The sequence below is a fragment of the Pristiophorus japonicus genome, chromosome 6 (genome assembly GCF_044704955.1).
Source record: "Pristiophorus japonicus isolate sPriJap1 chromosome 6, sPriJap1.hap1, whole genome shotgun sequence".
Classification (NCBI taxonomy): Eukaryota; Metazoa; Chordata; class Chondrichthyes; family Pristiophoridae; genus Pristiophorus; species Pristiophorus japonicus.
The window spans coordinates 142,032,720-142,058,066 of NC_091982.1; the positions used below are offsets into that span (position 1 = coordinate 142,032,720).

The window sequence follows — 25,347 nt, forward strand, 5'->3', positions numbered from 1 at the left end:
ATCTTTAAAGATAGATTTTCAGATCAGTGTTATTTTAACAACAGCAGTAAGACTTTTGAAATAAATGGGATACTGCTGGGGTTAAGATAACACTGATCAGAAAATCTGGGCTCTATTTTTGAAACATATCCCAAATACAGCTCTTCCACTTCTACAATCAACAGCTTCTAACAGGAACCAGTGGACGGTAATCAGGAGCAGGAGCCATCACTGAATTACCCCTCTCCCTGGCCAAGGAATGCTGAGTTCAGTGAGTGTGGGTTTACTGAGCCTGGTGTGAGGCTCGGCCGCACACACAGCTGCAGATAACTGACCCCATGGGATGATGGAATTGGCTTCAGTGTCAGCTATGGCTCAGGAGTAGGCCATATGGCCCCTCGAGCCTGCTCCACCATTTAATACAATCATGGACTCAGGTCCACTTCCCTGCCCGCTCCCCATAACCCTTTATCCCCTTATCATTTAAGAAACTGTCTATTTCTGTCTTAAATTTATTCAATGTCCCAGCTTCCACAGCTCTCTGAGGCAGCGAATTCCACAGATCGACAACCTTCTGAGAGAAGAAATTTTTCCTCATCTCAGTTTTAAATTCGGCGGCCTCTTATTCTAAGATTATGCCCCCTAGTTCTAGTCTCCCCTATCAGTGAAAACATCCTCTCTGCATCCACCTTGTCAAGCCCCCTCATAATCTTATACATTTCGATAAGATCACCTCTCATTCTTCTGAATTCCAATGAGTAGAGGCCTTATCCTCATAAATCAACCCCCTCATCTCTGGAATCAATCTTGTGAACCTTCTCTGATCTGTCTCCAAAGCAAGTATATCCTTTCGTAAATATAGAAACCAAAACTGCATGCAGTATTCCAGGTGTGGCCTCATCAATACCCTGTACAACTGTAGCAAGACTTCCCTGCTTCTATACTCCATCCCCTCTGCAATAAAGGCCAAGATTCCATTGGCCTTCCTGATCACTTGCTGTACCTGCATACTAACATTTTGTGTTCCATGCACAAGTACCCCCAGGTCCCGCTGTACTGCAGTACTTTGCAATTTTGCTCCATTTAAATAATAACTTGCTCTTTGATTTTTTTTCTGCCAAAGTGCATGACCTCACACTTTCCAACATTATACTTCATCTGCCAAATTTTTGCCCACTCACTTAGCCTGTCTATGTCCTCTTGCGGATTTTTGTGTTCTCCTCACACATTGCTTTTCCTCCCATCTTTGTATCGTTGGCAAACTTGGTTACGTTACACTCAGTCCCTTCCTCCAAGTTGTTAATATAGATTGTAAATAGTTGGGGTCCCAGCACTGATCCCTGTGGCTCCTCACTGGTTACTGATTGCCAACCAGAGAATGAACCATTTATCCCTACTCTCTGTTTTCTGTTCGTTAGCCAATCTTCTATCCATGCTAATATATTACCCCCAACCCTGTGAACTTTTATCTTGTGCAGTAACCTTTTATGTGGCACCTTGTGAAATGCCTTCTGGAACCAAATACACCACATCCACTGGTTCCCCTTTATCCACCCTGTTCATTACATCCTCAAAGAATTCGAGCAAATTTGTCAAACATGACTTCCCCTTCATAAATCCATGCTGTCTCTGCCTGACCGAATTTTGCTTTTCCAAATGTCCTGCTACTGCTTCTTTAATAATGGACTCCAACATCTTCCCAACCACAGATGTTAGGTTAACTGGTCTATAGTTTCCTGTTTTTTTCTGCCTCCTTTTTTAAATAGGGGCATTACATTTGCAGTTTTCCAATCTGCTGGGATCTCCCCAGAATCCAGGGAATTTTGGTAAATTACTATCCCTGCTGCTACTTCTCTTAAGACCCTAGAATGCAAGCCATCAGGTCCAGGGGATTTATCCGCCTTTAGTCCCATTATTTTACTGAGTACCACCTCCTTAGTGATTGTGATTGTGTTAAGTTTCTCCCCCCCATAGCCTCTTGACTATCCACTGTTGGAATATTGTTAGTGTCCTCGACCATAAAGACTGATACAAAATATTTGTTCAGAGTTTCTGCCATCTCCATGTTCCCCATTACTAATTTCCCAGTCTTGTCCTCTAAGGGACCAACATTTACTCTAGCCACTCTTTTCCTTTTCATATGCCTATTGAAACTCTTGCTACCTGTTTTTATATTTTGTGCTAGTTTACTTTCATCGTCTATCTTCCTTTTCTTAATCATTTTTTTAGTAATTCTTTGTTGGCTTCCCAGTCTTCTGTCCTCCCACTAGTTTTGGCCACTTTGTATGCCCTTGTTTTTAATTGGATACCGTCCTTTATTTCTTTAGTTAGCCTTAGATAGCTATCCTTTCTCTTATGCCCTTTCCTCCTCACTGGAATATATTTTTCTTCAGAGTTGTGAAATATCTCCTTAAATGTACATCACTGTTCATCAACCGTCCTACACTTTAATCTATTTTCCCAGTGCACTTTACCCAACTCCGCCCTCATACCTTTATAGTCTCCTTTATTTAAGCTTAGTACGCTGGTTAGAGATCCAACTTTCTCACCCTCCATCTGAATTTGAAATTCAATCATACTATGATCACTCATTCCAAGGGGATCCTTTACTAGGAGATTGTTTATTAATCCTGTCTCATTACACAGGACCAGATCTAAGATAGCCTGCCCTCTGGGATAAGGGAGTCAAGGGTTATGGGGAGCGGGCAGGGAAGTGGAGTTGAGGCCAAGACCAGATCAGCCATGATCCTATTGGATGGTGGAGCAGGCTCGAGGGGCCAAATGGCCGACTCCTGTTCCTATTTCTGATGTTCTTAGGCTGAGCTGGATATCCTGACACGAGATTTTCCATTCCTTCGTCTGCCTGTGAATTAAAATAAGATCACCTCAAACAGAGCACAGGAAATCTGAAGCACTTCATTGTACTGCTTACTGTAACCTATTTGTCACTTATCACAGGCAACAATGGTGAAAAGGATTGTATTTGGCAGAAAGTGCTCTCTCACTGAAAGATGTTTGTGTGTGTGGTGGTCGGGGTAAAGTTGGGATTTGTTGCAATTCCCCCATATCATGCAATTTGTCATTGAATGCTGTTGGAGTATTGATTGTTCTGTGCAAACAGGAAACAGGTTATTGATCCCAAGCAGCTGTCTTGCTTGAAGACCGATGTGTAGGTTTTGTTCAGAGGCATTAAGCTGGATTTGGCTTTGCGCTGCGTTAATGTATTGGGCTTGCATCAATTTGCACAAAGCTGCTGATAAACAGGGTTGACTGAGTCTGACTGCGTGATTGAGCTGAATTACCCGCTTTCCACACGGTCAGTTCAATGGCAAATTTGGATCCCTCAGACCAACCCCTCAGTCTCAATGCCCCTCTCCCCCCACCCACATTTCCCGGTGGGGGGATGGCGGTTCTTACCATTCTGGCCTTGAAATATGGGGGCAGATTTTCATCTTTAATGTCCCTGGAGCAGAGCTGCAGACATATTTAAGTGTCAGCTGCGGCTCAGTGGATAGCACACTTGCCTCTGAGTCAGAAGGTTGTGGGTTCAAGTCTCACTCCAGGGACTTGAGCATGTCTTGTATGTACATTCTGTTTGTAGCCACCAGATGGTGTCATTGTTGGAAGCCACTGAGCAGCTCGCACATGGTGCTGCTCTGGTATAAAAGGCCAGCCATTTTTTGAGTCAGGCACTTTGGGCTGTAATAAAGCAGAAACAAGGTTGTACCTTGTTCAGTTAAACAGTACTCAGTTTATACCTTTATTGCATACATAACAGAGCACATAAAAACTGAGGCCCCGTCTACCCCCTCACTGTGGACATAAAAGATCCCATGGCATTATTTTGAAGAAGAGCAGGGGAAGTTATCTATCGGTGACCTGGCCAATATTTATCCCTCAATCAACATAACAAAAACAGATTATCTGGTCATTATCACATTGCTGTTTGTGGGAGCTTGCTGTGCGCAAATTGGCTGCTGCATTTCCAACATTACAACAGTGACTTTACTCCAAAAGTACTTCATTCACTGTAAAGCGTTTTGAGACATCTGGTGGTCATGAAAGGTGCTATATAAATGCAAGTCTTCCTTTGTATGGGATATGCTTGAGCCCACTGCCACTGCGGATTATCTACCCTTTCAGTGAGAGATCTTGGGTAATGAACCAGAACTAATAGGAGAAATAAGAGTAAGAGAGCATCATTGAAGTGGTGGTCACAACATAGTAAGGCTCAAGATGAGGATCAGGAGTGGCACAACTAGGACAAAGACTAAGTACGGTAATAGGTTGAAAAAGAGCAAATGATAAGGAAATGAGGAAAGAACCAAAGAAGGTAAACAGGGAGAAAATCTAGAAAAACAAAGAGACAGAACAGTGATGGGAAATCTATTAAAAGGGTAATCAATAGACTTCACCAGGCCCAGTTGAAATGTATCCCAGCCTGATAACAGAAGCAAGGGAGGAAATAGCAGAGGCTCTGACCATCATTTTCCAATCCTCTCTGATTACAGGTGCAGTGCCAGAGGACTGGAGGACTGCTAATGTTGTACCTTTGTTTATAAAGGGATAGACCGAGTAATTATAGACCAGTCAGCCTAAGCTCGGTGATGGGAAAATTATTGAACAAAATTCTGAGGGACAGGATAAATCTTCATTTTTAAAGACACGGATTAATCAAGGACAGTCAGCATGGATTTTTTACAGGAAAGTCATGTCTGACTAACTTGAATGAATTATTTGAGGAGGTAACAAGGAGGGTCGATGAGGGTAGCATATTTTATGTAGTCTACATGGTTTTTCACAAGGCTCAGTACTAGATTCCGTGGAATATATATCTGTGATTTAGACTTAAGTGTAGTGGGCATAATTAAGAAGTTTGCAGATGATCCAAAAATTGGCTCCATGGTTGATAGTGAGGAAGAAAGCTGTAGACTGCAGGAAGATATAAATGGACTGGTCAGGTGGGCAGAACAGGGGCAAATGGAATTCAATCCAGAGAAGTGTGAAGTAATGCTTTTGAGGAGAGCTAACAAGGCAAGGGAATACACAATAAATGGTAAGAAACTGAAAAGTGTAGAGGAACAGAGGGACCTTGGAGTGCATGTCCACAGATCCCTGAAGGTAGCAGGACAGATAGATAAGGTGGTTAAGAAGACATATGGAATACTAGCCTTTATTAGCTGAGGCGTAGAATATAAGAGCAGGGAGCTTATGCTTGGTGTTTAAAACACTGGTTAGGCCACAGCTAGAGTACTGCGTGCAGTTCTTGTCAACGCATTACAGGAAAGATGTGATTGCACTGGAGAGGGTGCAGAGGAGATTTACGAGCATGTTGCCAGGTAAAATGTACTTGGATGTGCACTTGAAGTGTCGTAACCTACAGGGCTACGGACCAAGAGCTGGAAAGTGCCAAGAGCCACACAAAAGGTTACTGCAGAAGATAAAGGTACGCGGAGTCAGAGGAAATGTATTAGCATGGATAGAGAATTGGCCGGCTTACAGAAAGCAGAGAGTCGGCATAAATGGGTCCTTTTCGGATTGGAAATCGGTGGTTAGTGGTGTGTCACAGGGATCGGTGCTGGGACCACAACTGTTTACAATATACATAGATGACCTGGAAGAGGGAACAGAGTGTAGTGTAACAAAATTTGCAGATGACACAAAGATTAGTGGGAAAGCGGGTTGTGTAGAGGACACAGAGAGGCTGCAGAGAGATTTAGATAGGTTAAGCGAATGGGCTAAGATTTGGCATATGGAATACAATGTCGGAAAGTGTGAGGTCATCCACCTTGGAAAAAAAAACAGTAAAAGGGAATATTATTTGAATGGGGAGAAATTACAACATGCTGCGGTGCAGAGGGACCTGGGGATCCTTGTGCATGAATCCCAAAAAGTTAGTTTGCAGGTGCAGCAGGTAATCAGGAAGGCGAATAGAATGTTGGCCTTCATTGCGAGAGGGATGGAGTACAAAAGCAGGGAGGTCCTGCTGCAACTGTATAGGGTATTGGTGAGGCCGCACCTGGAGTACTGCGTGCAGTTTTGGTCACCTTACTTAAGGAAGGATATACTGGCTTTGGAGGGGGTACAGAGACGATTCACGAGGCTGATTCCGGAGATGAGGGGGTTACCTTATGATGATAGACTGAGTAGACTGGGTCTTTACTCATTGGAGTTCAGAAGGATGAGGGGTGATCTTAAAGAAACATTTAAAATAATGAAAGGGATAGACAAGATAGAGGCAGAGAGGTTATTTCCATTGGTCGGAGAGACTAGAACTAGGGGGCACAGCCTCAAAATACAGGGGAGCCAATTTAAAACCGAGTTGAGAAGGAATTTCTTCTCCCAGAGGGTTGTGAATCTGTGGAATTCTCTGCCCAAGGAAGCAGTTGAGGCTAGCTCATTGAATGTATTCAAATCACAGATAGATAGATTTTTAACCAATAAGGGAATTAAGGATTACGGGGAGCGGGCAGGTAAGTGGAGCTGAGTCCACGGCCAGATCAGCCATGATCTTGTTGAATGGCGGTGCAGGCTCGAGGGGCTAGCTGGCCTACTCCTGTTCCTAATTCTTATGTTCTTATTAAAGTGGGATTAGGCTGGATAGCTCTTTGTCAGTCGGCACAGACATGATGGGCCAAATGTCCTCCTTCTGTGCTGTAAATTTCTATGATCTTATTCTATGATTCTAAGAGAAATGTATTCCATTAAAACCCCCAAAACAAGCACACTAATTATGGGTACTGTGGATGAATAAAGAACTGAAGGGAAAATTGAATCTGAAAAAAGATTCATGTAAGAAATACTGAGGCAGGAAAGGTGAGGAGGACAAAAGGGAAAATGAAAAACTTAGGAAAGACATTTAAAAACCATCAGAAAGGCAAAGTGAAATTACAAAATCAAATTATCAAGGAATATAAAAAAATAATAATGTTTTCTACAGACAAAAGGAAAATTAACGTTGGGATAAGGCCACTAAAGATTGAGCAAGATAAACTCACGGCATTTCTGCCTTCAATGTTTTTGGGTGCGTGATCCCTTTATGGGGCTGTGTGGCCCATCCTTATTACAGTGTCTGTGCAGCTTTTTGTATTTAAAGCTGGTGAGACGGCTATGCAGGAGCTCCAGAACATGAGCTTAAAGGAAACATTGCTCACAGGTAACGGCAGAGAAATGGCAGAAGTATTGAGTACCTACTGCGCCTCAGGTTTTACCAAAGAAGATAATGAAATAGACATTTCACTCGAGGGTGAGCTTAAAATATTAATACAGCTGGGATAGAAAGGGAGAAAATAATTGACAAACTAGCAAAACTAGCAGAGGATAAACCCCAGGTCCGGATGGTGTGCACCCATGCATACTCCAGGAAACTAGAAAGGCTATCTGTAACTAAAAGTCCCATAGAATAGGAGATAGAGCCAGAGGACTGGCAGACTGCTAATGCTGTTCCTATACAAGGAGATAGAGCAAAACCTCAGAACTATCGGCCAGTCAGCTTAACGTCAGTGACAGGAAAGTTACTGGAACCTGTCCCAGAAGAAGTGATAGAAGAGCATCTAAAGACAGAATGTAATGAACCAGTGCATGGATTCCGAAAGGCTAAGTCGTGCTGAACAAATCTGATAGAATTCTTTGAAGAGGTAATGGAAAGGGTAGACAAGGGTAATGTGGTAGATGCCATACACTTGGATTTTCAAAAGGCCTTCGATAAGGTACCACACGGTCGGCTCATGATAAAGGTTAGGGCATGTGGAGCCAGGGGACAATTAGCTGAATGGACAGCAAATTAGCTAAAAAATAGAAAGCAGCGAGTAGGGGTATTGGTAGTTAGTCAGATTGGAGGAAGGTAGAAAGCGGTGTCCCACAAGGATCAGTGCTGGGACCAGTGTTACTCATCATTTACATTAATGATTTGGACTCAGGAATAAGTAACTCAATATCAACATTTGCAGATGATACCAAACTGGGAGGCGGGGGGTTGGTTGGGGGCGTGGTGGGGGGTGTATAGCTAACACTGAGGAAGAATGCAGCATAATGCAAGGCATTAGAAAACTTACAGACTGGGCAGTTAGGTGCCAAATTAACTTTAATGTAGATAAATGTGAGGTGAGGCACTTTGATAGGAGAAATAGAAACAGCACCCACACCTTAGAAAATAAGGAACTGAATAGAAACATAGAAATTGGTGCAGGAGTAGGCCATTCAGACATTCGGCCGTTCGAGCTTGTACCACTATTCAATGTGATCATGGCTGATCATGCAACTTCAGTACCCCATTCCTTCTTGGGGTAGACAAGCAAGAGGATCCAGGGATATAGGTGAACAAATCATTAGAAGCAGCATCACAGGTCAGCAAAGCAATTAAAATGCTGATGAAGCACTATGATTTACTTCTAGGGCTATAGAATTCAGAAGTTGCAAAGTTATGTTAAACTGTACAGGAGCCTGGTCAGGCTGCACTTGGAGTACTGTGCACAGTCCTGATCTCCTGCTATAACAAGGACACAGAAGCAATGGAAAAGTGATTTTTTTAAAAATAAGAATGCTACCAGAACTGAGAGATTCCAGTTATCGGGAAAGGTTGAACTGGTTGGGACTTTGTTTCTGTAGAAAAGAGAAGACTCGGAGTTGACCTGATAGAGATCTTTAAAATGATGAATGGGTTGGACAGGGTAGATGTGGAGAGAATGTTTCCACTTGTGGGGGAATCCAAAACTATGGGCCATAAATACAAGATAGTGACTAATAAATCCAACAGGGAAATAAGGATAAATGTCTTTACTCAAAGACTGGTTAGAGTGTGGAACTCACTACCACAGGAAGTGGTTGATGTGAACAGCTTAGATGCTTTCAAAAGGAAACTAGGCGAGTACATGGGAGAAAAGGGAATAGAAAGATAGGCTGAAAGGTTGAGATGGGGCTGTTGGAATGGGAGGAGACTGGTGTGGTGTATAAATGCCAGCACAGACTAGTTGGACCGAATGGCTTGTTTCTGTGTTGAATATTCTATATATTTCTACGTTAGCACTCCCCCCTTTCCCCCGCCCAGTGATAATGGAAAATTCTAGTGCTGCGCTGAGAATTGATCATTAATAGTACTCGATCAGATTCTGTAGCTGCTGCCTCCCTTTCTAGTTGGGGGAGAAATTGGCTCATCCCTGAAAACGGTCAAGGGGATCGCGATGTGCGATTAACCCATGCTCGTTCATTGCAGTGCAGGCAGGATGGTAAATTGATGCTGCCTGCTCTCTTAAATGATTGCTGCATGCAGCCAGCACTCCCTGCACTGCTCATTGGCTGCACACATCAGCGGGGTGGCCGATACCATGTGTGGCCGCGCTACTTAAAGGCAGCCTGCACCTTTTAACGAGGAGGTGATTTGTGGCTGCAAGAAGTGGTGGGAGTTTCTTTCAAAAGACAATCTGTACTGTTATTCTCTGAGCAATGGCTGAACATTCAAGACTGCGAACATCAAGGTTTTCAGACAATGCAAAGGAAGTCTTGTTTGGATGAGGAGAGACAGCCTGACACATGCTCAGGAGGCAGTGTGAAGAAGTAGCCGTGGAGGCCAATGCCAGGAGCGTTGCTACAGGATCGTAGATCCAGTGCAGGAAGAAGTTTAACGATCTGACATGAGTTGTCAAGGCCGGTGAGTTCTTCTTCAAATGCCATATCCTACCAACTGCACCACCAGCCTCATCCACTGATTAAGTTCCTACACCCCCATCCACTGACAATCGCTATCAATCAGTAATCAACTTTAAAATTACGTCACCCTCACACACTGAGCACTGTTGTAAGCCTTCCAACCACTCACAGCTCGCACACAATGACAGCCACATCACCAAATCATATCACAGGGCACTCACTGACAAACTTCCCTCTTATTTCAGCACAAGCTTTTAAATCAACAAAAATGTACTTCAGCACCAGCCAGACCACCCTCTGTAGACTACTGAAAATTAGGAAAGCTCCAAAAACACATACAATTGCACCAGCAGCCATGAAGAAATTATCAGCAAATAACCTGTAAGTGGTTGATGATCCCTCTAAGTACTGCTGGTCGGGGTCCTTCATTCCCTGTCCAGTGATGCAAGTTTAAGTCTGAGCCTAGGCTGGAGCATGGCATTCTACAATGGCAGCGCTGGTGTCAAGTGAGCATTGCACAATGATTGACATCATCATCGTCCTGCTCTGCATGGTGCCGGCTTCATTAGGGGTGCACCTGGGCAAACCCCTTTACCAAGATGGCATCCAGTGTACATCACGTTGGCAGTGTGCGCAGGCATCTCGGACCCCAATTTTGGGCATTGGAGGCTTAAAAACCAGCACTGCAGAGCCCAATTACTCACAGTCTCGCTGACCTACATCAGTTCCTGCACCCCCAATGCCTCAATTATAAATTGCTCATTCTCGTGGTTAATGGTCCCTCATCTCAGACATGTCCTCCAATCGGCTCCAATGCTGTGAGGTTTGGTTTGTGGTGTGGTGTGGGTGTGGGTGTGGTGTGGGTGTGGGTGTAGGTGTAATGTGGGTGAGGGTGTGGTGTGGGTGTGGGTGAGGGTGTGATGTGGGTGTGGGTGTGGGTGAGGGTGTGTGGGTGAGGGTTTGGTGTGGTGTGGGTGTGGGTGTGGGTGTGGGTGAGCGTGAGGTGTGCGTGAGACTGTGGTGTGGGTGTGGTGTGGTGTGGGTGTGGTGTGGGTGTGGTGCGGGTGTGGTGTGGTGTGGGTGAGGGTGTGTGGGTGAGGGTTTGGTGTGGTGTGGGTGTGGGTGTGGGTGAGGGTGTGGTGTGGGTGTGGGTGAGGTGTGGGTGACGGTGTGGTGTGGTGTGGGTGTGGTGTGGGTGTGGTGTGGGTGTGGTGTGGGTGTGGGTGAGGTGTGGGTGACGGTGTGGTGTGGTGTGGATGTGGGTGTGGGTGTGGTGTGGGTGTGGGTGTTGGTGTGGTGTGGGTGTGGTGGTGGTGTGCGTGTGGTGTGGTGTGGGTGTGGTGTGGTGTGGGTGACGGTGTGGTGTGGGTGACGGTGTAGTGTGGTGTGGATGTGGGTGTGGGTGTGGTGTGGTGTGGGTGTGGGTGTGGTGTGGGTGTGGTGTGGATGTGGGTGAGGGTGTGGTGTGGGTGACGGTGTAGTGTGGTGTGGATGTGGGTGTGGGTGTGGTGTGGGTGTGGGTGTTGGTGTGGTGTGGGTGTGGTGGTGGTGTGGGTGTGGTGTGGTGTGGGTGACGGTGTAGTGTGGTGAGGGTGTGGGTGAGGGTGTGGGTGTGGGTGTGGGTGTGGGTGTGGTGTGGGTGTGGGTGTGGGTGTGGTGTGGTGAGGGTGTGGGTGAGGGTGAGGGTTAGGTGTGGGTGTGGGTGTGGGTGTGGTGTGGTGTGGGTGACGATGTGGTGTGGTGAGGGTGTGGGTGTGATGTGGGTGAGGGTGTGGTGTGGGTGTGGGAGAGGGTGTGGTGTGGGTGAGGGTGTGGTGTGGGTGTGGGTGAGGGTGTGGTGTGGGTGAGGGTGTGGTGTGGGTGTGGGTGTGGTGTGGGTGTGGGTGTGGATGTGGTGTGGGTGTGGGTGAGCGTGTGGGTGAGGGTGTGATGTGGTGTGGGTGTGGATGTGGTGTGGGTGTGGGTGAGCGTGTGGGTGAGGGTGTGGTGTGGTGTGGGTGAGGGTGTGGTGAGGGTGTGGTGTGGTGTGGGTGTGGGTGTGGTGTGGTGTGGGTGAGGGTGTGGGTGAGGGTGTGGTGTGGTGTGGGTGTGGATGTGGTGCAGTGTGGGTGAGCGTGTGGGTGAGGGTGTGGTGTGGTGTGGGTGAGGGTGTGGTGAGGGTGTGGTGTGGTGTGGGTGAGGGTGTGGTGAGGGTGTGGTGTGGGTGTGGGTGTGGTGTGGTGTGGTGTGGGTGTGGGTGTGGTGTGGTGTGGTGTGGGTGAGGGTGTGGTGAGGGTGTGGTGTGGGTGTGGTGTGGGTGTGGGTGTGCTGTGGGTATGGTGTGGGTGTGGGTGAGGGTGTGGTGTGGGTGTGGTGTGGGTGTGGGTGAGGCTGTGGGTGAGGGTGTAGTGTGGGTGAGGGTATGGGTGTGGGTGTGGTGTGGGTGTGGGTGTGGTATGGGTGTGGGTGAGGGTGAGGTGTGGATGTGGTGTGGGTGTGTGTGAGGGTGTGGGTGAGGGTGAGGTGTGGTTGAGGGTGAGGGTGAGGGTGTGGTGTGGGTGTGGGTGAGGGTGAGGTGTGGATGTGGTGTGGGTGTGGGTGAGGGTGTGGGTGAGGGTGAGGGTATGATGATGGGTGAGGGTAAGGGTGTGGGTGAGGGTGTGGTGTGGGTGAGGGTGTGGTGTGGGTGAGGTATGGGTGTGGGTGAGGGTGAGGTGTGTTTGTGGTGTGATTGTGGGTGAGGGTGTGGGTGAGGGTGAGGGTCAGGTGTGGGTGAGGTTGAGGGTGAGGTGTGGGTGTGAGTGTGGGTGAGGGTGAGGTGTGGGTGTGAGTGTGGGTGTGAGTGTGGGTGAGGGTGTGGATGTGGGTGTGGGTGAGGGTGTGAGTGTGGGTGAGTGTGAGGTATGGGTTTAGTGTGGGTGTGGGTGTGGTGTGGGTGAGGGTGTGGGTGTGGGTGTGGGCGTGGTGTGGATGTGGGTGTGGGTGAGGGTGTGGGTGAGGGTGTGGGTGTGGGTGAGGGTGTGAGTGTGGGTGAGGGTGAGGTATGGGTTTGGTGTGGGTGTGGGTGAGGGTGTGGGTGATGTTGTGGGTATGGTGTGGGTGTGGGTGAGGGTGTGGGTGTGGGTGTGGGTGTGGGTGTGGGTATGGGTGAGGGTGTGGTGTGGGTGAGGGTGATGGTGAGGTGTGGGTGTGGTGTGGGTGTGGGTGAGGGTATCGGTGTGGGTGATGTGTGGGTATGGAGTGGGTGTGGGTGAGGGTGAGGTGTGGGTGTGGTGTAGGTGTGGATAAGGGTGTGGGTGATGTGTGGGTATGGTGTGGGTGTGGGTGTGGGTGTGGGTGAGGGTATGGGTGTGGGTGAGGGTATGGGTGAGGTTGTGGTGTGGGTGAGGGTGATGGTGAGGTGTGGTGTGGTGTGGGTGTGGGTGAGGGTATGGGTGTGGGTGATGTGTGGGTATGGTGTGGGTGTGGGTGAGGGTGTGGGTGAGGGTGAGGGTGTGTGTGCGGGTGAGGGTATGGGTGTGAGTGATGTGTGGGTATGGTGTGGGTGTGGGTGAGGGTGTGGGTGAGGGTGTGGGTGTGGGTGAGGGTATGGGTGTGGGTGATGTGTGGGTATGGTGTGGGTATGGGTGAGGTTGTGGTGTGGGTGAGGGTGATGGTGAGGTGTGGGTGTGGTGTGAGTGTGGGTGAGGGTGTGGGTGAGGGTGATGTGTGGGTATGGTGTGTGTGTGGGTGAGGGTGTGGGTGAGGGTGAGGGTGTGTGTGCGGGTGAGGGTATGGGTGTGGGTGTGGTGTGGTGTACTGTGCTGTGCTTACGGTGTGTGTGATTCCGGTCTATTGTAGTGTGAGACTGAGGCATACAATAACAGTAGAGGACAGGTTCAGCTCCTGGTCAAGCCCTGATCTATGCTGTTTAGGCTATAGGCTGTGGGAGTTGATCTATTGCTGAAGGTTCCCCGTTGCATGGAGGGCAATAATCACCAGCTTTCCCGATCTCTATCCAGTGCCCCATGCTGGGCAACGTATATGTGTGGATACAGAGTCATGATCCGTTTGTGCTTCACGACAAAGGGTGAGCCACTTTGCACCGGACTCACCCATCAGAATGCCCAATTGGTGACGGTAACAGAAGGGTTGCTGCTGCCTTTTTTTGATTAATTCTCAGGACAATTATTGGCCATGACCCGAGAAGCTGGTGGTGGGAGAGGTGAGCGGCTCAGTAGAGTAGTGGATCAGTACTAAGGTAGTTATACCCCATCACATACCACCAGCTCTACCAGTGGGAGATACGGATTTTCGGCTTGTTGCCACCTCTGTTTTCGCCTCGGAGGGGGGGCAATGGCGGCGGTGAGCTCTTCCGGGCGGGCGGCCAGCTTCCAACGACCCGCCGGGACATTCGGTGCCGGTATCACGGGGTGCGGAGCAGTACCGCCCGGGAGAGGCGAGTCGGTGTGCAACACCCTGTCAACACCAACTCGATTTGTGGCCGCTGCCCGATCCGTAGCGCTCCGTAGAGCGCCGTGCCGGGACCGCCTGTGAAAACGGGCGTTCCGAGCTGTAGCGGCTGAGAGAGGGAAGTCATGTCCACCTCAGGTAAGTGTGGTTGGTTTTTATTTGTCGATTTATGTTGTGCTGGTGTGAGTTATTTAATGGGATTGTTTTTGATGTTTCATTTCCTGTTTCCCCACCCCCAGCCGACCATCCCCCCCGCAGGCCTCTCAGGGTGTTCCCAGGCTGGCTCTTTAGCTCGGGATTTTGGCTTTTTTTTTTTGGTTAAAATTTTCGATATTCGAGGTGTACAACGCCTCCGTTAGCGTTCCGCCCCACACTCAGGGCCCAGCTGCCCAATTTTGCGGACTGCGGCGCAAACTGTTCCCGGGATCAAACTTTACCGCCCTGCCGCCATTACCGCCCCGAAATGAGCAGAACTGAAAATCCAGCCATTGACGTTTACAGAATAGCAGATGGATCGGTGAATCCTCACAAGATCACAAGATCACAATCTGCTCAGATATCTGGTTTCACTGAGCAAGTCACCTGGGCTCATTCACACACCTCATCCGCCTTGCGTCCCAAACATGATCCTGGACGAAAGCTTGGTCATTGAGTTGTGGGCAGACAGCGAGGAAAACCCACTGACTTCAGGCAGAGATTACTGCAGGCTGGCATCTGCCATAAGCTCATTATCGAGTTACATGGCTCCCGCTTTCTCTCAGCAGATGTCATGTTAATGCCTTTCAGAGATTAAAAAGCCCTTGTCTTCAGGCAATCCTTCTGTCCACTTCCTTTAGGCCGATTGTAATTACCAAATGCTGAAAATGTAAATGTGCCTGAACTCCCGCTGCCCTATTCACCATTGACTGCTGAGAAACAACCTGTACCTACTCTCTGCACATCTCCATTTCACCGCTCAATATCTCTTTCCCCACTCCTCACCCACTCCCCCACACAGCCTGCTTTATCCCTGATCTCCACTCCTGTTCAACAGCGCATCGGCATCTGTACAAAATCATACACCAGAACGAGTGCTCACCAATCAGCCAACAAAGGGAGTCAAAATTCTATTCGACTGTGGAGACCATCACTCCAAACGCAGGTCCTATTGTCAACCAAACTATGTACACGGGGAGACAAAAGTGAGGGAAAGTGAGTGTGATCAGGAGAGAGTGAGTGTGATCAGGAGAGAGAGTGAGTGTGACCAGGTGAGAGAGTGAGTGTGGTCAGGAGAGAGTGAATGTGATCAGGAGAGAGTGAGTGTGATCAGGAGAGAGAGAGAGTAAGTGTGATCAGGAGAGAGAGGGTGAGCGTGATCATTAGAGAAAGAGTGAGTGTGATCAGGAGAGAGTGAGTGTGATTAGGAGAGAGAGTAAGTGTGATTAGGAGAGAGTGAGTGTGATCAGGAGAGAGAGATCATGAGTGTGATCATTAGAGAGAGAGTGAGTGTGATCAGGAGAGAGAGGGTGAGTGTGATCCAGAGAGGGGAACTGAGTGTGATCAGGAGAGGGAGAGTGAATGTGATCAGGAGAGAGAGAGTGTGTGATCAGTAGAGAGTGAGTGTGATCAGGAGAGTGAGTGAGTGTGATCAGGAGAGAGAGAGTGATCAAGAAAGAGAGAGTGTGTGATCAGGAGAGAGAGTGAGTGTGATCAGGAAAGAGAGTGAGTGTGAACAAGGGAGAGAGTGAGTGTGATCAGGAGAAAGTGAGTGTAAATAGCAGAGAGAATGAATGTGATTAGGAGAGAGAGTGACTGTGATCAGGAGAGGAGGGAGAGTGTGATCAGGAGGGGGGAGGGAGTGTGATTGGGAGAGGGAGAATGTGTGTGATCAGGGGTGAGTGAGTGTGAACAGGAGGAGAGTGAATGTGATAAGGAAAGGGAGTGCGTGTGATCAGGAGAGGGAGAGTGAGTGTGATCAGGAGAAAGGGCGAGTGTGATCAGGAGAGAGTGAGTGTGATTAGGAGAGAGAGTGAGTGTGAACAGGAGAGAGAGTGAATGTGATCAGGAAATGGAGTACGTGTGATCAGGAGAGGGAGTGAATGTGATCAGGAAAGGGAGTGAGTGTGATCCGGAGAGGGAGAGTGAGTGTGATTAGGAGAGAGTGTGAGTGTGATCATGAGAGAGTGAGTGTGCTCCGGAGAGGGAGAGTGAGTGTGATCAGGAGAGAGGGTGAGTTTGATCATGAGAGAGTGAGTGTGATCAGGAGAGAGAGTGAGTGTGATCAGGAACGAGTGAGCATGATCAGGAGAGGGAGCGTGAGTGTGATCAGGAGAGAGGGTGAGTGTGATCATGAGAGAGTGACTGTGATCAGGAGAGAGAGTGTAAGTGTGATCAGGAAAGGGAGTGAGCGTGAACAAGAGAGAGAGTGAGTGTGATCAGGAGAAAGTGAGTGTAAATAGCAGAGAGAATGAATGTGATTCGGAGAGAGAGTGAGTGTGATCAGGAGAGGGGAGAGAGTGTGATTAGGAGTGGGAGAGGGAGTGTGATCGGGAGAGGGATAATGAGTGTGATTAGGGGTGAGTGAGTGTGATAAGGAGAGACTGTGAGTGTGAACAGGAGGAGAGTGAATGTGATCAGGAAAGGGAGTGAGTCTGATCAAAAGGGAGTGAGTGTGATTAGGAGAGAATGAGTGTGATTAGGTGAGAGAGTGAGTGTGAGCAGGAGAGAGTGAGTGTGATCAGGAAAGAGAGTCAGTGTGAACAGGAGAAACAGTGAATGAGATCTGGAGAGATCGAGCGAGTGTGATCAGTAGAGAGTGAGTGTGTGATCAGGAGAGTGAGTGAGTGTGATCAGGAGAGAGTGAGTGTGATCAGAAGAGAGAGTGAGTGTGATCAGGAAAGGGAGTGAGTGTGAACAAGTGAGAGAGCGAGTGTGATCAGGAGAAAGTGAGTGTAAATAGCAGAGAGGATGGATGTGATCAGGAGAGAGAGTGAGTGTGATCAGGAGAGGGGAGCGCGTGTGATCAGGAGAGGGAGAGTGAATGTGATCGGGAGAAAGGGTGAGTGTGATCAGGAGAGAGTGAGTGTGATTAGGAGAGAGAGTGAGTGTGAACAGGAGAGCGAGTGAATGTGATCAGAAAAGGGAGTGAGTGTGAACAAGGGAGAGAGCGAGTGTGATCAGGAGAGGGAGTGAATGCGATCAGGAAAGGGAGTGAGTGTGATCAGGAGAGGGAGAGTGAGTGTGATCAGGAGAGAGGGCGAGAGTGATCATGAGAGAGTGAGTGTGATCAGGAGAGAGAGAGTGAATGTGATCAGGAGAGAGTGAGTGTGCTCCTGAGAGGGAGAGTGAGTGTGATCAGGAGAGAGGGTGAGTTTGATCATGAGAGAGTGAGTGTGACCAGGAGAGAGAGTGAGTGTGATCAGGAAGGAGTGAGCGTGATCAGGATAGGGAGAGTGAGTGTGATCAGGAGAGAGGGTGAGTATGATCATGAGAGAGTGCGTGTGATTAGGAGAGAATGAGTGTGATTAGGCGAGAGAGTGAGTGTGAGCAGGAGAGAGTGAGTGTGATCAGGAGAAAGTGAGTGTAAATAGCAGAGAGAATGAATGTGATTCGGAGAGAGAGTGAGTGTGATCAGGAGAGGGGAGAGAGTGTGATTAGGAGAGGGAGAGGGAGTGTGATCGGGAGAGAGTGAGTGTGATCAGGAGAGAGAGTGAGTGCGATCAGGAAAGGAAGTGAGTGTGAACAAGGGAGAGAGCGAGTGTGATCAGGAGAAAGTGAGTGTAAATAGCAGAGAGAATGAATGTGATCAGGAGAGAGAGTGAGTGTGATCAGGAGAAGGGAGTGCATGTGATCAGGAGAGGGTGAGTGAGTGTAATCAGGAGAAAGGGTGAGTGTGATCAGGAGAGAGAGTGAGTGTGAACAGGAGAGCGAGTGAATGTGATCAGGAAAGAGAGTGCGTGTGATCAGGAGAGGGAGTGAATGCGATCAGGAAAGGGAGTGAGTGTGATCAGGAGAGGAAGAGTGAGTGTGATCAGGAGAGACAGCGAGAGTGATCATGAGAGAGTGAGTGTGATCAAGAGAGAGAGAGTGAATGTGATCAGGAGAGGGTGAGCGTGATTAGGAGAGGGAGAGTGAGTGTGATCAGGAGAGAGGGTGAGTGTGATCATGAGAGAGTGAGTATGATCAGGAGAGAGAGAGTGAGTGTGATCAGGAGAGAGTGAGCATGATCAGGAAAGGGAGAGTGAGTGTGATCAGGAGAGCGGGTGAGTGTGATCAGTAGAGAGTGAGCGTGATCAGGAGTGCGAGTGTGTGTGATCAGGAGAGAGAGACTGAGTGTGGTCAAGAGAGAGAGAGTGTGATCAGGAGAGGGAGAGTGAGTATGATCAGGAGAGAGGATGAGTGTGATCAGGAGAGAGTGAGTGTGATCAGGAGAGAGAGAGTGAGTGTGATAAGGAGAGAGTGAGCATGATCAGGAGTGAGAGTGTGTGTGATCAGGAGAGAGAGACTGAGTGTGGTCAGGAGAGAGAGAGTGTGATCAGGATAGGGTGAGTGAGTGTGATCAGGAGGGAGAGTGAGTGTGATCAGGAGAGAGCGAGTGTGATCAGGAGAGGTAGTGAGTGTGAACAGGAGCGTGAGTGAATATGATCAGGAAAGGGAGTGCGTGTGATCGGGAGAGGGAGTGAGTGTGATCAGGAAAGGGAGTGAGTGTGAACAAGGGAGAGAGTGAGTGTTATCAGGAGAAAGTGAGTGTAAATAGCAGAGAGAATGAATGTGATTCGGAGAGAGAGTGAGTGTGATCAGGAGAGGGGAGAGAGTGTGATTAGGAGAGGGAGAGGGAGTGTGATCGGGAGAGAGTGAGTGTGATCAGGAGAGAGAGTGAGTGTGATCAGGAAAGGGAGTGAGTGTGAACAAGGGAGAGAGCGAGTGTGATCAGGAGAAAGTGAGTGTAAATAGCAGAGAGAATGAATGTGATCAGGAGAGAGAGTGAGTGTGATCAGGAGAAGGGAGTGCATGTGATCAGGAGAGGGTGAGTGAGTGTAATCAGGAGAAAGGGTGAGTGTGATCAGGAGAGAGTGAGTGTGATTAGGAGAGAGAGTGAGTGTGAACAGGAGAGCGAGTGAATGTGATCAGGAAAGGGAGTGCGTGTGATCAGGAGAGGGAGTGAATGCGATCAGGAAAGGGAGTGAGTGTGATCAGGAGAGGAAGAGTGAGTGTGATTAGGAGAGAGAGTGAGTGTGAACAGGAGAGCGAGTGAATGTGATCAGGAAAGGGAGTGCGTGTGATCAGGAGAGGGAGTGAATGCGATCAGGAAAGGGAGTGAGTGTGATCAGGAGAGGAAGAGTGAGTGTGATCAGGAGAGAGGGTGAGTGTGATCATGAGAGAGTGAGTTTGATCAGGAGAGAGAGAGTGAGTGTGACCAGGAGAGAGTGAGCGTGATCAGGAAAGGGAGAGTGAGTGTGGTCAGGAGAGCGGGTGAGTGTGATCAGGAGAGAGTGAGCGTGATCAGGAGTGCGTATGTGTGTGATCAGGAGAGAGAGACTGAGTGTGGTCAAGAGAGAGAGAGTGTGATCAGGAGAGGGAGAGTGAGTATGATCAGGAGAGAGGGTGAGTGTGATCAGGAGAGAGTGAGTGTGATCAGGAGAGAGAGAGTGAGTGTGATCAGGAGAGAGTGAGCGTGATCAGGAGTGAGAGTGTATGTGATCAGGAGAGAGAGACTGAGTGTGGTCAGGAGAGAGAGTGTGTGATCAGGATAGGGTGAGTGAGTGTGATCAGGAGGGAGAGTGAGTGTGATCAGGAGAGAGCGAGTGTGATCAGGAGAGGCAGAGAGTGTGAACAGGAGCGTGAGTGAATATGATCAGGAAAGGGAGTGCGTGTGATCGGGAGAGGGAGTGAGTGTGATCAGAAGAGAGAGTGTGTGGTTAGGAGGGGGAGAGGGAGTATAATCAGGAGAGGGAGAATGAGTGTAATCAGGGTTGAGTGAGTGTGATCAGGAGAAAGTCGGTGTGATCAGGAGAGAGAGAGTGAATGTGATCAGGAGAGAGAGAGTGAGTGTGGTCAGGAGAGAGAGTGAGTGTGATCAGGAAAGAGAGTGTGTGTGAACAGGAGAGAGAGTGAGTGTGATCAGGAGAGAGTGCGTGTGATCAGGAAAGGGAGTGAGTGTGAACAGGAGAGGCAGTGAATGTGATCAGGAGAGAGAGAGAGCGAGTGTGATCAGTAGAGAGTGAGTGTGTGATCAGGAGATAGAGTGTCTGTGATCAGGAGAGAGAGAGGGTGAGTGTGGTCAGGAGAGAGAGTGAGTGTGATCAGGAGAGACAGTGAGTGTGAACAGGAGAGAGAGTGAATGTGATCAGGGAAGTGCGTGCGCGTGATCAGGAGAGAGTGTGAATGTGTTCAGGAAAGGGGGTGAGAGTGATCAGGAGAGAGGGTGAGTGTGATCAGGAGAGAGGGTGAGTGTGATCAGGAGAGAGTGAGTGTGATCAGAGGAGAGAGCGAGTGTGATCAGGAGAGAGGGTGAGTGTGATCAGGAAAGGGTGTGAGTGTGAACAAGAGAGAGAGTGAGTGCGATCAGGAGAAAGTGAGTGTGATTAGCAGAGAGAGTGAATGTGATTAGGAGAGATAGTGAGTGTGATCAGGAGAGGGGGAAGAGTGTAATTAGGAGAGAGTGAGTGTGATCAGGAGACAGTGAGTGTTATTAGGAGAGCATGAATGAGTGTGATCAGGAGAGGGAGAGGGAGTGTGATCAGGGGAGGGAGATTGAGTGTGATCAGGAGAGAGTGAGCGTGTTCAGGAGAGACAGTGAATGTGATCAGGAGAGAGCGAGCGACTGTGATCAGTAGAGAGTGAGTGTCTGATCAGGAGAATGCATGAGTGTGATCAGGAGAGAGGGTGAGTGTGATCAGGAAAGGGAGTGAGTGTGAACAAGAGAGTGAGTGAGTGTGATCAGGAGAAAGTGAGTGTGATTAGCAGAGAGAGTGCGTGTGATGAGGAGAGAGAGGGTGAGTGTGGTCAGGAGAGAGAGTGTGTGATCAGGAGAGAGAGTGAGTGTGATCAGGAATGAGTGAGTGTGATCAGCAGAGAGAGTGTGTGTGATCAGGAGAGAGTGAGTGTGATCAGGAGAGAGTGAGTGTGATCAGCAGAGAGAATGAATGTGATTAGGGGAGATAGTGCGTTTGAATGTGGTCAGGAGAGAGTGTGTTATCAGGAGAGAGAGTGAGTGTGATCAGGAGAGAATGAGTGTGATCAGCAGAGCGAGTGTATGTGATCAGGAGAGAGAGAGTGAGTGTGGCCAGGAGAGAGAGTGTGTGATCAGGAGAGAGTGACTATGATTAGGAGACAGTGGGTGTGATCAGGAGAGAGCGAATGAGTGTGATTAGGAGAGAGGGAGTGTGATCAGGAGAGAGAGAGTGAGTGTGGTCAGGAGAGGGAGAGTGAGTGTGATCAGCAGAGAAAGAGTGTGATCACGAGACGGAGAATGAGTGTGATCAGGAGAGGGGACTCAGCGTGATCAGGAGAGTGTGAGCAAGTGTGATCAGGAGAGAGTGAGTGTGATCAGGAGAGGGAGCAAGTGTGATCAGGAGAGAGAGAGAGTGTTTGATCAGGAAAGAGAGCGAGTGTAAACAGTAAAGAGAGTGAGTGTGATCAGCAGATGGGATGTGAGTGACCAAGAGAGAGATGAGTTTGATCAGGAGAGAGAGTGAGTGTGATCAGGAGAGAATGAGTGTGATCAGCAGAGAGAGTGTGTGTGATCAGGAGAGAGTGAGTATGATGAGGAGAGAGATTGTGTGTGATCAGGAGAGGGGTTATGAGTGTGGTCAGGAGAGATTAAGTGTGATCAGGAGAGAGTAATTGAGATCAGGAGTGAGAGTGAGTGTGATACGGAAAGAGAGAATGGGTGTGATTAGGAGACAGTGGGTGTGATTAGGAGAGAGCGAATGAGTGTGATTAGGAGAGAGGGAGTGTGATCAGGAGAGAGAGAGTGAGTGTGGTCAGGAGAGGGAGAGTGAGTGTGATCAGCAGAGAAAGAGTGTGATCACGAGAGGGAGAATGAGTGTGATCAGGAGAGGGGACTCAGCGTGATCAGGAGAGTGAGTGAGTGTGATCAGGAAAGTGAGTGAGTGTGAACAGGAGAGGGAGAGTGAGTGTGATCAGGAGAGAGTGAATGTGATCAGGGGAGTGAATGAGTGTGATCAGGAGAGAGGATGAGTGTGATCAGGAAAAGGAGTGAGTGTGAACAAGAGAGTGAGTGAGTGTGATCAGGAGAAAGTGAGTGTGATTAGCAGAGAGAGTGCGTAGATGAGGAGAGAGAGGGTGAGTGTGGTCAGGAGAGCGAGGGTGTGATCAGGAGAGAGAGTGAGTGTGATCAGGAATGAGTGAGTGTGATCAGCAGAGAGAGTGTGTGTGATCAGGAGAGAGTGAGTGTGATCAGGAGAGAGTGAGTGTGATCAGCAGAGAGAATGAATGTGATTAGGGGAAATAGTGAGTTTGAGTGTGGTCAGGAGAGAGAGAGTGATTGTGATCAGGAGAGAGAGTGTGTGTGATCAGGAGAGAGTGATTGTGATCAGCAGAGAGAGTGTGTGTGATCAGGAGAGAGAGAGTGAGTGTGGTCAGGAGAGAGAGTGTGTTATCAGGAGAGAGAGTGAGTGTGATCAGGAGAAAGTGTGTGTGATTAGCAGAGAGAATGAATGTGATTAGGGGAGATAGTGAGTTTGAGTGTGGTCAGGAGAGAGTGAGTGTGATCAGGAGAGAATGTGTGTGTTATCAGGAGAGAGAGAGTGAGTGTGGTCAGGAGAGCGAGAGAGTGATCAGGAGAGGGAGAGTGAGTGTGATCAGGAGGGAGAGTGAGTGTGATCAGGAGAGAGCGAGTGTGATCAGGAGAGAGAGTGAGTATGATTAGGAAAGGGAGTGCGTGTGATCAGGAACGGGAGTGAATGTGATCAGGAAAGGGAGTGAGTGTGATCAGGGGAGGGAGAGTGAATGTGATCAGAAGAGAGTGAATGTGATCAGGGGAGTGAGTGAGTGTGATCAGGAGAGAGGGTGAGTGTGATCAGGAAAGGGAGTGAGTGTGAACAAGAGAGTGAGTGAGTGTGATCAGGAGAAAGTGAGTGTGATTAGCAGAGAGAGTGCGTGTGATGAGGAGAGAGAGGGTGAGTGTGGTCAGGAGAGAGAGTGTGTGATCAGGAGAGAGAGTGAGTGTGATCAGGAATGAGTGAGTGTGATCAGCAGAGAGAGAGTGTGTGTGATCAGGAGAGAGTGAGTGTGATCAGGAGAGAGTGAGTGTGATCAGCAGAGAGAATGAATGTGATTAGGGGAAATAGTGAGTTTGAGTGTGGTCAGGAGAGAGAGAGTGAGTGTGATCAGGAGAGAGAGTGTGTGTGATCAGGAGAGAGTGAGTGTGATTAGCAGAGAGAGTGCGTGTGATGAGGAGAGAGAGGGTGAGTGTGGTCAGGAGAGAGAGTGTGTGATCAGGAGAGAGAGTGAGTGTGATCAGGAATGAGTGAGTGTGATCAGCAGAGCGAGAGTGTGTGTGATCAGGAGAGAGTGAGTGTGATCAGGAGAGAGTGAGTGTGATCAGCAGAGAGAATTAATGTGATTAGGGGAAATAGTGAGTTTGAGTGTGGTCAGGAGAGAGAGAGTGAGTGTGATCAGGAGAGAGAGTGTGTGTGATCAGGAGAGAGTGATTGTGATCAGCAGAGAGAGTGTGTGTGATCAGGAGAGAGAGAGTGAGTGTGGTCAGGAGAGAGAGTGTGTGATCAGGAGAGAGAGTGAGTGTGATCAGGAGAGAATGAGTGTGATCAGCAGAGAGAGTGTGTGTGATCAGGAGTGACAGAGTGAGTGTGATCAGGAGAGAGTGAGTATGATGAGGAGAGAGATTGTGTGTGATCAGGAGAGGGGTTGTGAGTGTGGTCAGGAGAGATTAAGTGTGATCAGGAGAGAGTAATTGAGATCAGGAGTGAGAGTGAGTGTGATACGGAAAGAGAGAGTGGGTGTGATTAGGAGACAGTGGATGTGATCAGGAGAGAGCGAATGAGTGTGATTAGGAGAGAGGGAGTGTGATCAGGAGAGAGAGAGAGTGAGTGTGGTCAGGAGAGGGAGAGTGAGTGTGATCAGCAGAGAAAGAGTGTGATCACGAGAGGGAGAATGAGTGTGATCAGGAGAGGGGACTCAGCGTGATCAGGAGAGTGTGAGCAAGTGTGATCAGGAGAGAGTGAGTGTGATCAGGAGAGAGTGAGTGTGATCAGGAGAGAGAGTGCGTTTGATCAGGAGAGCGAGAGTGAGTGTGGTCAGGAGAGAGAGAGTGTGATCAGGAGAGGGTGAGTGAGTGTGATCAGGAGGGAGAGTGCATATGATCAGGAGAGAGCGAGTGTGATCAGGAGAGAGAGAGTGAGTGTGGTCAGGAGAGAGTGAGTGTGATCAGTAGAGAGAGTGTGTGTTATCAGGAGAGAGAGAGTGATTGTGGTCAGGAGAGAGAGTGTGTGATCAGGAGAGGGAGAGTGAGTGTGTTCAGGAAGGAGAGTGTGTGTGATCAGGAGAGAGTGAGTGTGATCAGGAGAGAGAGTGAGTGTGATCAGGAAAGGGAGTGAGTGTGATCAGGAGAGGGAGAGTGAGTGTGATCAGGAAAGAGTGAATGTGATCAGGGGAGTGAATGAGTGTGATCAGGAGAGAGGGTGATTGTGATCAGGAAAGGGGGTGAGTGTGAACAAGAGAGAGAGTGAGTGTGATCAAGAGAAAGTGTGTGTGATTAGCAGAGAGAATGAATGTGATTAGGGGAGATAGTGAGTTTGAGTGTGGTCAGGAGAGAGTGAGTGTGATCTGGAGAGAATGTGTGTGTTATCAGGAGAGGGAGAGTGAGTGTGATCAGGAGGGAGAGTGAGTGTGATCAGGAGAGAGCGAGTGTGATCAGGAGAGAGAGTGAGTATGATTAGAAAAGGGAGTGCGTGTGATCAGGAACGGGAGTGAATGTGATCAGGAAAGGGAGTGAGTGTGATCAGGGAGGGAGAGTGAATGTGATCAGGAGAGAGTGAATGTGATCAGGGGAGTGAGTGAGTGTGATCAGGAGAGAGGGTGAGTGTGATCAGGAAAGGGAGTGAGTGTGAACAAGAGAGTGAGTGAGTGTGATCAGGAGAAAGTGAGTGTGATTAGCAGAGAGAGTGCGTGTGATGAGGAGAGAGAGGGTGAGTGTGGTCAGGAGAGAGAGTGTGTGATCAGGAGAGAGAGTGAGTGTGATCAGGAATGAGTGAGTGTGATCAGCAGTGAGAGTGTGTGTGATCAGGAGAGAGTGAGTGTGATCAGGAGAGAGTGAGTGTGATCAGCAGA

The 25,347-nt window shown here is 48.7% G+C and overlaps 1 long non-coding RNA gene across 1 annotated transcript; it reads right to left on the reverse strand.

Annotated features, from left to right (window-relative positions):
* Positions 1 to 1,615: 1,615 nt before the first annotated feature.
* LOC139265247 (uncharacterized) lies at positions 1,616 to 15,215 on the reverse strand. Its single transcript, XR_011593513.1, has 3 exons — positions 15,134 to 15,215; positions 3,500 to 3,678; positions 1,616 to 2,838 (listed from the first exon to the last, which is right to left on the reverse strand). It is a non-coding gene; the product is annotated as an uncharacterized lncRNA (long non-coding RNA).
* Positions 15,216 to 25,347: the final 10,132 nt, after the last annotated feature.